Below are 12,557 nucleotides of genomic sequence, written 5' to 3' on the forward strand. Positions count from 1 at the left end.
ATGAGTATCCCATTTAAAAACTCTAAAAGCAAGTCAAATTGAATGGACCATAGGATGGCTTCCGCTAACGGAAGTCATATACATGACAGCTTCAAAAGGCTATTTGATGATGATAGGCCTGAGAAGTATCCAACCATATGCACCGCAAAGAGTTCTAAGGCAATTGGGAAGGTATCAAATGGTACTCGAAGATGTAGATTTGAGTACCCAAGTCATTGAGTTACACCCAGAAGCAACCCTACCTGAGGCTTTAGTCTAACGAGATTGGAATGGTTGCCGATATCTAAAAATTGACACCTAGGGACCAGATCTTGTGATAGGGGAAGTGGATCCAAATTATGCTGCACAGTTTGAGATAAGGTTTTGTGCGAATGATGAGCCAGAGCCCGAGCACGAGCCTGAAAGGCCCCCCAAAAGACCTCATGTTCAAGCTTTTGATGATAAAATTCGGGAAAGGTTAGCCTGGGGAGAGAAGGAGAAAAAATATCAAGTTACCATTTACACTTTGCAAGAAGAACTGAGGAACGCCGTATTAATGATTTACAGGCACAAGAAGCTGAAGGTGAAAGGAAAAGGCTGGCCCAAGAAAATGAAGCTCTCCGGGCCCAAGTTCAAAAACTGAGAATAGCAGCCGAGAACCCTAGCAAAAGTAGTAAAGATGAAAGGCTCTTTGCAAAAGACTGAGTCTGAGCTAGTAAAAGCCTGAAGTTGGCTAAAAATGTGGAAGAACGAGCAAATTTCGTTCCACAGTTGAAGGAATGATATGACAGAGGGGTCATGGGCTAGGAAAAAGGAGCTTAATAGCCTTGAGGGTGAAATGACTAAACAAGCCAAGTTCTTCAAAGCCGAGAGAGAACATTGCTATGCTTTGATGGCACAGTTAGAGGAAAACCTACAACATTTGCAAGAACAGAATCATACAGCCACCCAGGTTTTGGAGGCTAGATCTCAGCAGATTGGGCGGTTGCAAGAAAAGGGCATCATCAGGGAAAGGGTTAGAAGAATCACCGACTACATTGTAATGAAGTGCAACGAGTGCGAGGACATGACCAGGTCCATGTTCTTCGCCACAGTAATGTTCTTCATTCTCCAGATAATGGATGATCTCTATCGCCTCCAAGATGACATGGCACGTAGGCCCGCTGCAAGACCAGCTGGTGTCCCTAGGGTAGGATTGGAGGTACTTATGTACTCCTGATTGTTTTCCCATTTTTGAGTCTGTATTTTCATTCCTAAAGTCTATTTCGAGTCTGTTTTAGTTTCAATTCTCAAGAATGTCGGGTCGAGTCTTTATAATAGAGAAAAATTAGAAGTTTTATTTTAATGAAAATTTGAAAAAAAACAAAAAAGATGTTTTATTTATTTCACATTTATTACTTGAAATACGCGATGATCTGATTCACGTGGCGTCATGATATGTAGGCAATCCCCATCGGATCCGGTCATGGTTTTTAAATAACTCAAATAAAAGAGAAAATGACTAAAAGGGAAAACCAAAAATAAAAAGCAAAAAAGAAAAAGAGAGAAAACAAGGAAAGGGAATGAGAACAAGACAGAAAATAAGAGAGTACAAAAGAAAGTAAGATAGAAGATCGGGGAGATAAACAAAAGTCGGGATGAGATACGCAATAATTGCAAAACATGTAAAGACACTTTTACTTCTATAGGTGCATCACACCCCCCAATGTGCGATCCCATATTTGTTAATTGCCTCGAACTAACCGTTTTGTTGTGTCTGTTATTGAGTATAGGTTCTGTTTTTAGGTGGTTGGTTCGTGGTAACCTGGCTTCATACCCTTACTTTACAAGATCCAAGGGAAGTGTTGAAATGTCGTCGGATAGTCATCTACCAACAATTTCCGTCCCAGATGATAGCCCGTTATCAGCTATCCCAAAATCAGAATCGGCGACTACTGAAGAGAATAGGGCACTGCGCCTACGCGTGTTGGAAATATGGGATGCCTGGTCCAACAGTAGAGAGTCGCCGAGTGCCATACCTGGTTTCCCCGAGCTACTTCCCAGAGCAAGTGGAACTTCCAACATCCCAATAAGTTACCCGAACACCCCATTCGGATATCCCACCATCTCAGCCCATTTCACTGGAATGCCTTCTGAGGTTCACCCCCAGGCATTGATTTCGGGAGTGTCTTCAAACATATTTACTGCACCGCCAACTTCGGCTACGGCACAACCAACCTTGCCCAGTCCAAGCTTTGATCCATCATCCTTTATCTTCCAGTACCATCTTTTCCACCAGACACTACCCATTTCACCACCAATTCTTACCCTCAACAACCCCGTTATGAGTTTACCATAGGGCAAGAGAAAGCTACAAAAAATCCCGACCAAGAGGAAATCACTCGGAAAATGAGAATCATGGAACAAAAACTTATGAATATGCAAGGTTTAAGTGGCAAAAGACCGTATCCTACGCTGATTTATGTATTTTCTCGCACGTGTATTTCCCCATCGGTTTCAAAACCCCCAAGTTCGAAAAGTATGATGGGCACGGAGACCCTATACCCCACCTCAAGAGGTATTGGAATCAATTGAGAGGGGCAGGCGGAAAAGAAGAGCTCTAAATGGCTTATTTTGGATAGAGTATAGTTGGCATTGCATCCGAGTGGTACATGGATCAAGACATGTCTCGCTGGCACATATGGGATGATTTGGCTCGAGTTCTAGTACAACATAGACATAGCTTTAGAGAAATTCCCTGTCTAATCTCAAAAAGAAACCTTCGGAAAATTTCTGAGAATATACTGCTAAGTGGTGCGAACAAGCGACAAGGGTGAATCTCCCGATGGATGAAACCGAGATGGTCAGTGTTTTTCTACAAGCCCAAGAGGCTAACTACTTTCAGAATATGATGTCTGCAATGGGAAAGCCATTTGCTGAGGCTATCAAAATTAGGGAGATGGTTGAAAATAGTTTGAACACTGGCCGCATATTGAGCTAGTTTCCTATAAGAGCTATGTCTCAAACAATCCAGAGTGGGTCAGGAGGTGTAGCAAACAGAAAGAAGAAAGAAGAAGTGGTGATGGCAGCTTCATGTTCGAGGAAACCCCGTCAACCCCGAGGTTACTTCCCGCCAAACCCCCCGCTACATTATTATCCTCACCAGGATGTGGCTTATACCATGGCTCTTCAGCCTTATGCGGTGATAAACACCTAGCCATACGCTCGACCACAATAATAGTTTAACCAAACCCAAGCTCCACTTCCTTGAAATAACCCTCCTCACCAAGCTCCATATATTCCTCGTCCCCCTCAAAATAATTTTCCATGCAATGCACGTGCCCTGGAGCCACCCAGAAGAACAAACTTCACGCCTATTAGTGAATCATACTCTAGCCACCTAAACTGGTCCAAATGGGTTTGTTGGAACCCATACCCCAAATTAGGCAAAACCCAAAGTATCCCTCCTACCGACACAGTACTCGATGTGCCTACCATTCAGGAGCGGAAGGGCATGACATTGAAGACTGTTGAACTCTCAAAAGGGTAATCAAAAACTTAATAGAGCAGAAGAGGGTAGTGCTGGAAGATGAAGAGATCCCCAAAGTGACTAACAACCCATTGCCGGCTCACAACAACGGGCCAATTATTGGGATGATTTGCGAAGATAATGCGTTTGACCCATCTCTGAAAGCTATCATTGCTATCACCGATGTTGAAAAGAAGCCAATGGCGGTTGCAAAGCAAGATAAGGGGGATAAAAAGAGTAACTCCGGCCCTCAAAGTGCAGAAAATACGGTGGAAACCAAAACAAGGGCAGCACCCCCTAAAGACACCATTCTTTATGTTCCTCGGGCTCACAGGAAAGAACAATTGGCATTGAGTCCTCCTAAAAGGTTCGAGCTGAACAAGGGACCCAAGATGTATGTAACCAAAGGACTTATGTGGTGCAGGGACCAGTAATTCCACCTAGGCTGAACGAGCCCGTGATCATCAGCCGCACACCACAAAGGCCTATGAAAGACCCCACTACAGTCCCCTGGAACTACAACAGAGCAATTGTGACGTACAAGGGGAAAGAAATCATAGGGGAGGTAAATGTAACCAACCCATCTGGGAAGTACCTCAATCTGGAAGAAGTGAACAATACCAAGAAGAAGCGTTTCCCGCTCAAAAAGCTAGTTAGTGTCGAAGAAGCAGAGGAGTTCTTCCGAAAAATGAAAATTATGAATTACGAGGTAATTGACCAACTCCGGAAGTCTCCGTCTGAGGTATTGCTCTTGTCTCTACTTATAAGCTCGACTGAGCAACAAAAAGTATAGATAAAGACCCTAAATGAAGCATATGTTCCGATTTAAACCATTGTTGAGCAACTGGAAATGATGGCGGAATGATTCTTCGTAGTTAACCGGATTTCATTTAGCATAAATGACTTTCCCCCGAAAGGGGTCGCCCACAACAAAACTCTTCATCTGAAAGTTAAATGTGAAGGGTACTATGTAAAAAGAGTCATGGTGGATGGCGAATCAGGGTTCGACATATGCCCTCTCTCAACTTTGCAAAGAATGGAAATTGGGACTAAGAGAATCAGGCTTAATAATGTTTGTGTGCGTGCTTTCTATGGCATAAAGAGAGACACAATAGGGGTCTTGTGGATTTCGAAGTGACGTTTTAGGTCTTGGACATGGATACCTCCTATAAGTTTCTATTAGGAAGGCCTTGGATCCATGCTGCAAGGGCCGTACCTTCTAACTTCCACCAAATGGTGAAGTTTGAACCCGAAGATCAGGAAATTGTGGTTCATGGAGAAGACGAACAATCAATTTATCGGGACCCGTTAGTCCCATGTCTCGAAGCTAGGGAAGGTAGCGAGCACATAGTTTATCAAGCTTTTGAGGTTGTGGTCGCAGATCAATATGAGGAAGGAAGCCCGTGTCCTCAACCCTTTCTGTCAAAAGCATCAATCATGGTCGCTACTAAAATGATCAACCACGGGTAAAAGCCCGGGAAATGGCTCGGGGTATCTTTTCAAGGTATCACAGAACCTATCACTCTGGCCGCCAGTAAGAACTTTTTTAGTGTCGGTTTCCAAGCTACATAAGCCGACATGAAATGGGTTAAAGAACATAAGAATGACGGGTGGGTTCTACCTTAGCCAGTCCTGCATCTCTCCAAAACATTCGTCAATCCAAAGTACGCCGAAGAAGAAGAAGAAGATGAGGCCTTCACGGCCGAGAAAATTGAGGACATATGTGGAGCCATGAGGCAAATGTTATATGAAGCTCATATGGTCCAGCCGGGTGAAGTTTTGAGCACTGCTAAGGTGCAATTTATGGGGCCCGATTCCAAGCTGCAAAATTGAAAGGCTACTCCATTCCCAGTCGGACGGGAATCCCAGTAGTCCAGTCTTGCCACCTTTTCTACATTCCGAGTTATTCCAGGGTGTAACTCGAACGTTTCTTTTAGTTTATTGTCTTTAAAAATTCTAGTGTAAATCCATCTATCTTCAAATTCAATGAAATGAAATCAATATTTCATCATCTATGAATCTCTTTCTAATTTTTGTCACTTTTCTTATTTCTTCCTTTCAGTTCTAATAATGCCGACTTAAATAACATGACATGTTTGCGGACTTCATGCGCAGATCATAGCACGCTGTCTAACTATACAATAATGAATCATGAACAAAAATATGATGATGATGAGACTTTTAGGGAAATAAATTGAGAACTTGAACAATTCGAGAATAAACCTAAGCCAAACTTAAATGAAACCGAGTCGGTTAATTTGGGTAGTTCAGATGAGGTCCAAGAAACCATGATAAGTATTCACACGGATGAAAGGACTAGGGATGCATTGATCCAACTTTAGTTCGAATTCAAAGATGTGTTTTCCATGTCCTACGATGATATGCCAGGATTAAGTGTCGATTTAGTGGTCCACAAATTGTCGACTTACCCCGATCATCCACATGTCCAGCAAAAATAGAGGAAGTTCAAAACTGACATAAGTGTCAAGATCAAAGAATACATGACCAAACAATTAAATGCAGGGGTGATCCGAGTGGTCCGATACACCACATGGTTGGGTAATGTGGTTCTAGTGCCAAAGAAAGATGGGAAAACTCATCTGAACAAAGCAAGTCCCAAAGACAACCTACCTTTGTCAAACATCCACATCCTTGTTGATAACTGTGCCAAACATGAGATACAACCATTCATGGATTGTTATGTTGGATATCATCAGGTCTTGATGGATGAAGAAGACGTGGAAAAGACAACCTTCACTACACCCTGGGGCACCTATTGTTATAGGGTCATGCCTTTTGGTTTGAAGAACGATGGGGCAACTTACATGACGGCTATGACTGCCATCTTTCATGACATGATGCACCAAGAAATCGAGGTGTATGTGGACGATGTGATCCTCAAATCCAGAATGCAGGATGACCATGTTCGGGATCTTAGAAAGTTCTTTGAGCGTCTACGTAAGTATGACTTGAAGCTAAATCTAGCTAAATGTGCATTCGGAGTTCGTCTGGGAAACTCTTGGGATTCATAGTTAGTAAGAGGGGCATCGAGCTAGATGCAACAAAGATAAAGTCTCTTCGTGTTTCCAGTCAAAGAGGGGCAGCTGTAAGCACGTGATTTTTGACCCTCCCCGGGAATTTTTACGTTCTTAAGCTTAAATATCTAATTTAGGACTAGTATAGCCATTTTAACTATTTTTACTTTATTTCGTTGCAAAAAGAAAAATTTCAAAAAATATATATATAAATTTTAGTTTATGTATCTCTCATAAATTTGAAAAATACAAAAATTGCACTTTATTTTTGTACTTTATATAATTTCGAAAATTATAAAAAAATAAATAAAATATAGTTCTATTAAAGTTTTATAGGCATTTTTAACTTTGAAAAAATACAAAAATATTACCTCATATTTTATCTTAATATTTTAAAACGAAAATTACAAAAAAAATAATAATAAAAATAAAATAGTTTTATTAATATTTTGTAGCTATTTTAAACCTTGAAAAATATTTTAAAAAGATATAGTTTTGTTTAAATACTAGTCTTATTTTTGGTAGTTGTTTTGCCTACATAGGACTAGTTAAGCAACGTGTTCCTATTTCTCGGGTCCGGGCAAAAGAATAATATTCGGGTTTAAACTACCCGGTTTTAGGCCTAATTTTCGGACCTAGCCCATAATAAACAGTGTCCAGGACACGTGGGGAACTCCACCATGCGTGGGGGACATATGCCTCGAACCCCACCACGCGTGGGGCTTATTTTCATGGGCAAACCATGTCAAATACACGGACTACACATTTGACAAAAGGGGGGATTTTTGAAAATTGAAGAAAACGACTACTGTTCATCGTCTTCTTCTTCAACAAGAAGAAGAAGAAGCCCTAGCGTGGAAAACCCCACTTCCCTCCAGCGAGAAAACACGACGACCCTCCTCCTCCTCGCAACGTCCAAACACCTACTATAAACGACCCTACTGACCGGACTTTCCCCCCGAGCATCGGACCAACACAACCAACGACCAAACACCACCCCATCACCAACGTCCGACACCACCAACGAACACACCCAAACGACACCGACCAAAACCACCATTGACGCCTCAAAACCACTTCCAAAACCTACCCAGCTGACCCCCCCGTCACTGTCACCCCAGCACCACGACCAACGTCAACAACCCACCCCGTCGCAACCCCAGTCCCTTCGACCACCAAACACCGGCAACCACCCCTCCTCCTCCTAGCTCTAACGAACCAGTCCGCCATTTTCAGTCCGACGAGCAGCTATCGCTGCATGCCAGGCAGTCGTAGCTGCGTTTCCGAGCAGCGGTGGGTTGCTGCGATCTTGCTTGGCCGAGTTTTTTGTTTTTCCGTCGAGGTCGACTTTGGTTCGTCGAGGCGCTGTCCGAGGTTCCGTCGTTGTTCTTCATTCAGAGAGGTCCGGCTTGAGTTCCGTCGGAATCGTGTTTGTCGTCCTAAGTTTGCCGAGGTTCAAAGGTTAGTAAACCTCGAGCATTAAATAAGGAAATGTTATGTCAAAAGTTCAAAAAATGCAATATAGAAATTGGTATGATAATTTTCTGCTTATGTTTTCATCGTATGCATTTTTGCTCATTTTGCGTTATGTGATTCTTGTTTATTTGATGTCATTTAATTAAGTTTGACTAGTTGTTCTATGACACAAGTTTGCCGTTAATTTGTTCGTCCTTTCCTTCGCTTAGTTCATTCAAAAAAATTATTATTAGTACATGTTATTACTACTCCCGAAATACTCATTCGCTAAAAATCTTTTTATTAAACTTCTAACAAGTTATGAGATTTTAGTTGTAAAGAAGTTGTAAGGTTTAGTATGGTTAAAAGCGTAAAATGGCATCCCTTTAAAATATAAAAAATAATAATAATAAAATAATAAAAAAAAATAAGAATGAGATGAGCCTCGCCGAATAAAAATACAAATTGCGGGGCCCTCAGTAAATACTTGTTTAAAATTACTTAGAATTCAGGAGGGTCGTTTAGCGAATTTCACGGCCTCCGCAAAATAATAACGCGATAGTCTCTTTAGGCGCACCTTTAATAATTTAACTTTCTTAAACTCGGGTGTGCATTTCATGCGACCCAAATCCAAATCCTAAAACGTCAAATAAAATATGTTTCGGATTGTGGGTGCATTTCATATGACACAGTCCAAAGATATATTTTAAGCGATGTTCACATTCTTGTAAAAACAATAATAATAAAGCGGTTAAAAGAGAAATTTGCACATAAGTTCATATTGTATTAAAAATCAGATAAATAAGCCAAATATAACAGTTGAGCGACCGTGCTAAAACCACGGAACTTGGGAATGCCTAACACCTTCTCCCGGGTTAACAGAATTCCTTATCTAGATTTCTGGTACGCAGACTGTAATATAGAGTCATTATTTTCCTCGATTCGGGATTAAAATTGGTGACTTGGGACACCCTAAATCTCCCAAGTGGCGACTCTGAAATAAACAAATAAATCCCGTTTCGATTGTCCTTTAATTGGAAAAAACTCCCCTGCGCCCCCCGGGTGCGGAAAAAGGAGGTGTGACAGCTCTGGCGACTCTGCTGGGGAATTGGAGACCCAGAACCACTAGTTCAGGGTTAGAAATCCGAGCTTAGATAAATTGTTATATTTGGTTTTATCTGATTTTTACATGTTTGAGCCTATTGTGCTAAATGTTGCTTTTACCGCTTTGATATTATTTGAACTGTATATAAACTGTGCCGAAACCCTTTTCTTCTTACCTCCGGGGAGAAGCTCGCTGGTCGAGGCTCCCTATTCTGTTAGTGTCAATACCCGAAATAAGAAAGAGGACGGATAAGTTACGAAGCCGGACGGCCTTTTGGTTTCCGGTAAGTTGCCCCCTCCTCGACTCGAGTTGTCCGCTCGGGTACACTGTCTAGAACACCGACCCAGGTTATGAACTTAGAATAACTCAGCTTCATGCCGGATCCCTAGTAGGAACGTTTATTTGCATCATGTGCATTTGGCTTAGGGGACTCAACACAGGGATTGGGTCCGTCTAGGACAAGCAACCTGAAAATAATAGACAATCTTTCGGCATCCTATATGCTACATGTTGTATTTAGTCAAAGGCAAATGGGTCATTTGGTCATTTCCAGCATGATGTTATTTTAATCAAAGCATGGGGAACATTTGTGGAATCCAAGAAGCCTTGGAATTCCCTATGTCCCCCACGCTTGCTTTTTGGGAAAGCACATGGGGAACATTTGTGGAATCCAAGAAGTCTTGGAATTCCCATATGTCCCCCACGCTTCATATGTTGGGAAAAGCGCGTGGGGAGCATTTGCGGAATCCAAGAAGTCTTGGAAATCATTATGTCTCCCATGCCACATTTTTGAAAGAAATAATAAATATAAAAAATAAAAATACAAATAAAAACAAAGCATGAAAATTCAAAAGATTTTGTATGTTGTCATCATTTTCCACATATAAGAAAATCGTGAAAAAAGGAGAAAATAACAGCATAGAAGTCCGAGTAGAGTTGAAACTCTGCCGAAATTTTGAAAATGAAAAAATGTCTTGTTAGTTTGTTATATTAAAAGCAAAGGAAAAATAAAAAAAATCATCATTGTTCTGTCTGGTTTTTTTTAAAATATTAAAGAAAATAGTTTGTTTTGCCATTAAATGAAAATGAAAAAGAGTTTGTTTTTTTTTTTAAAAATGTTTTATTTTATTTTATTTTGTTTGTCTATGAAAATGCCAGAAATAAAAATAAAAAGAGTCCGGCGTTGAATGTGATTTTTATTATTTGTTCCAAAAATAAGTATATATATAATCCAAAAAAAAAATTCAAAAGAAAGTTCAAAATTCAAAAAGATAAAATAGATAAATAAAAATCCGAAAATATTTTGATTCTTCTTTAGAAAGTTCAAAATTCAAAAAAAAAAACATTTTAGAAGCATTTCTTTTATTAAAGGTAAAATTCCAAAAAAAATAATAATAATATTTTCTTCTTCTTTAGAATAAAAAAAAAAGCAAATGAAATTCAAAAATGTATCTTAGAAGTATTTCTTTCAAAAAAAATCAATCAAAAATCCAGAAAATATACTTCATGTCTTCTTTTAAAGTAGTTCTTTCACAAATTCACAAAAAAAAGGTTAGTTCATCTACTTATTCCTTATTGCCCGAACTACGCGGGTTTGATTCTCACCGGATGTGAGATACGTAGGCAACCCTCATCGGGTCCAACCCCACCTTCTCAAAAAAGAAGGAATGTTTTACGTTTTTCGTTAATTTGTTTGTTTGTTATGAATGAAGAATAATAGTCTATTTGATTGTTGTGGGAAAAATAATAAAACAAAAAAAATATATATATAAAATGGAAAAGGGTCCTCTCAAAAATAGTTTATTCGCCCGAACTACGCGGGTTTGATTCTCACCGGATATGAGATACGTAGGCAACCCTCATCGGGTCCAACCCCACCTTTTGCTAAAATAGCCAAAAATCAAAAATTTTAATCTTGTCATAAATAAGTCGGGTGATGTCCAACCCACCTTTTGCTAAAATAGCCAAAAAAAAAAAAAAAAAAATATATGTCAAATTTTAATTTTGTCATAAAGAAGTCAGGTGACGCTGTTTTATCAAGACATAGCCGAATGTTCCCGAAAAGGACGCCGGAAGGCTGACTTTGCATAAACAGCCACCTTTAGGTCATTTTTTTTAAGATTTGGTCCGGTTGACCCACACAGCCTTAAAAATCTTCGTCCCCGAGACGTTGAAGGGCCGTGTTTGCAATATTGAGTTTGCTAATTTGAAAAACGATGAAAAGAGTCATAAATAAGCCAGGTGATTCTGCTTTGTCATAAATAGCCAAATGTTCCCGAAAGGGACGCCAGAAGGCTGACTTTGCATTAACAGCCACCTTTGGGTCATTTTGAGATATGGACCCACACAGCCTAAAAATCTTCGTCCCCGAGACATTGAAAGGCCGTGTTTGTAATATTGAGTTTTCTAATTTGAAAAACAATAAAAAGAGTCATAAAGAAGTCGGGTGATGTTGTTTTGTCATAAATAGCCGAATGTTCCCAAAAGGGACGCCGGAAGGCTGACTTTGCATAAATAGCCACCATCGGGTCACTTTTTAAGATTTGGTCCAGTTGACCCTCACAGCCTTAAAAAGCTTCGTCCCCGAGACGTCGAAAGGTCGTGTTTGCAACACCAGGTTTTTATTATAATTTGGAAAAAAAAAACAAAGAGTCGGCGGTCATGTGAATACCGTCTTTTGTCATAATAAGCCGAGCCAGCTTCGGCCGCGTCTTAAACCGTTCTTGCCGAAATAGCCTTAGAGTATCTTTCAGTTGTCGAAAGGTTATTTTCGTAAAAGAATGGACAAGTTTTAAAGTGTCAAAATAATCCTCCCCGGCCTCAAAATTCATGTGAAAATTGGAAGGGGCCACATTTGCAAAAAATAACCATTTGGTTGCATTTGTCGAACAGAGAAAGGGAGCTGGAATTTTGTTTTTAAGTCTACCAATCTTTTTATTAGAACATGCGGGTTGTTTAATTTTCAAGTTGGTGGGTAATCTTTAAATCCTTGAAACCCAGTTTGTTTTAAATTTTTAAAAAAATGTGTGGTTAATGTTGTTTATCTTTTATTGGGCCGAACTACGCAAGGTCTGATTCATGCGGGGTCATGATACGTAGGCAATCTCCATAAGATTCGACCACTACAAAAAAAAAAGAAATGAAAAAAGAAATGAAGAAAAAAAATGAAAAAAAGAAATGAAAAAAAAAGAAAAAAAAGAAATGAAAAAAGAATGAAAAAAGAATGAAAAAGAAAAAGCAAAAAAAAGAAAAAGAAAAAAAAAAGAAAAACATCAAAAAAGAAAAGAAAAAAAGATGTTGTCAATAATGAGGACCGACTTTACTGAGTCCATTCTAACCTGTTTGTTTTGCGAATAAGTTAAGGTGGTTGGTTTGTGGTAAGCCGGACAATGACACCCGGAATCCTTTACTTGCACCTCATGATGCACACTCTGCGGGGATCAGGCCTGATGATAGAAGCATTCCAGTCCTATTG

This window comes from Nicotiana tabacum, chromosome 16 (genome assembly GCF_000715075.1).
Source record: "Nicotiana tabacum cultivar K326 chromosome 16, ASM71507v2, whole genome shotgun sequence".
NCBI lineage: Eukaryota > Viridiplantae > Streptophyta > Magnoliopsida > Solanales > Solanaceae > Nicotiana > Nicotiana tabacum.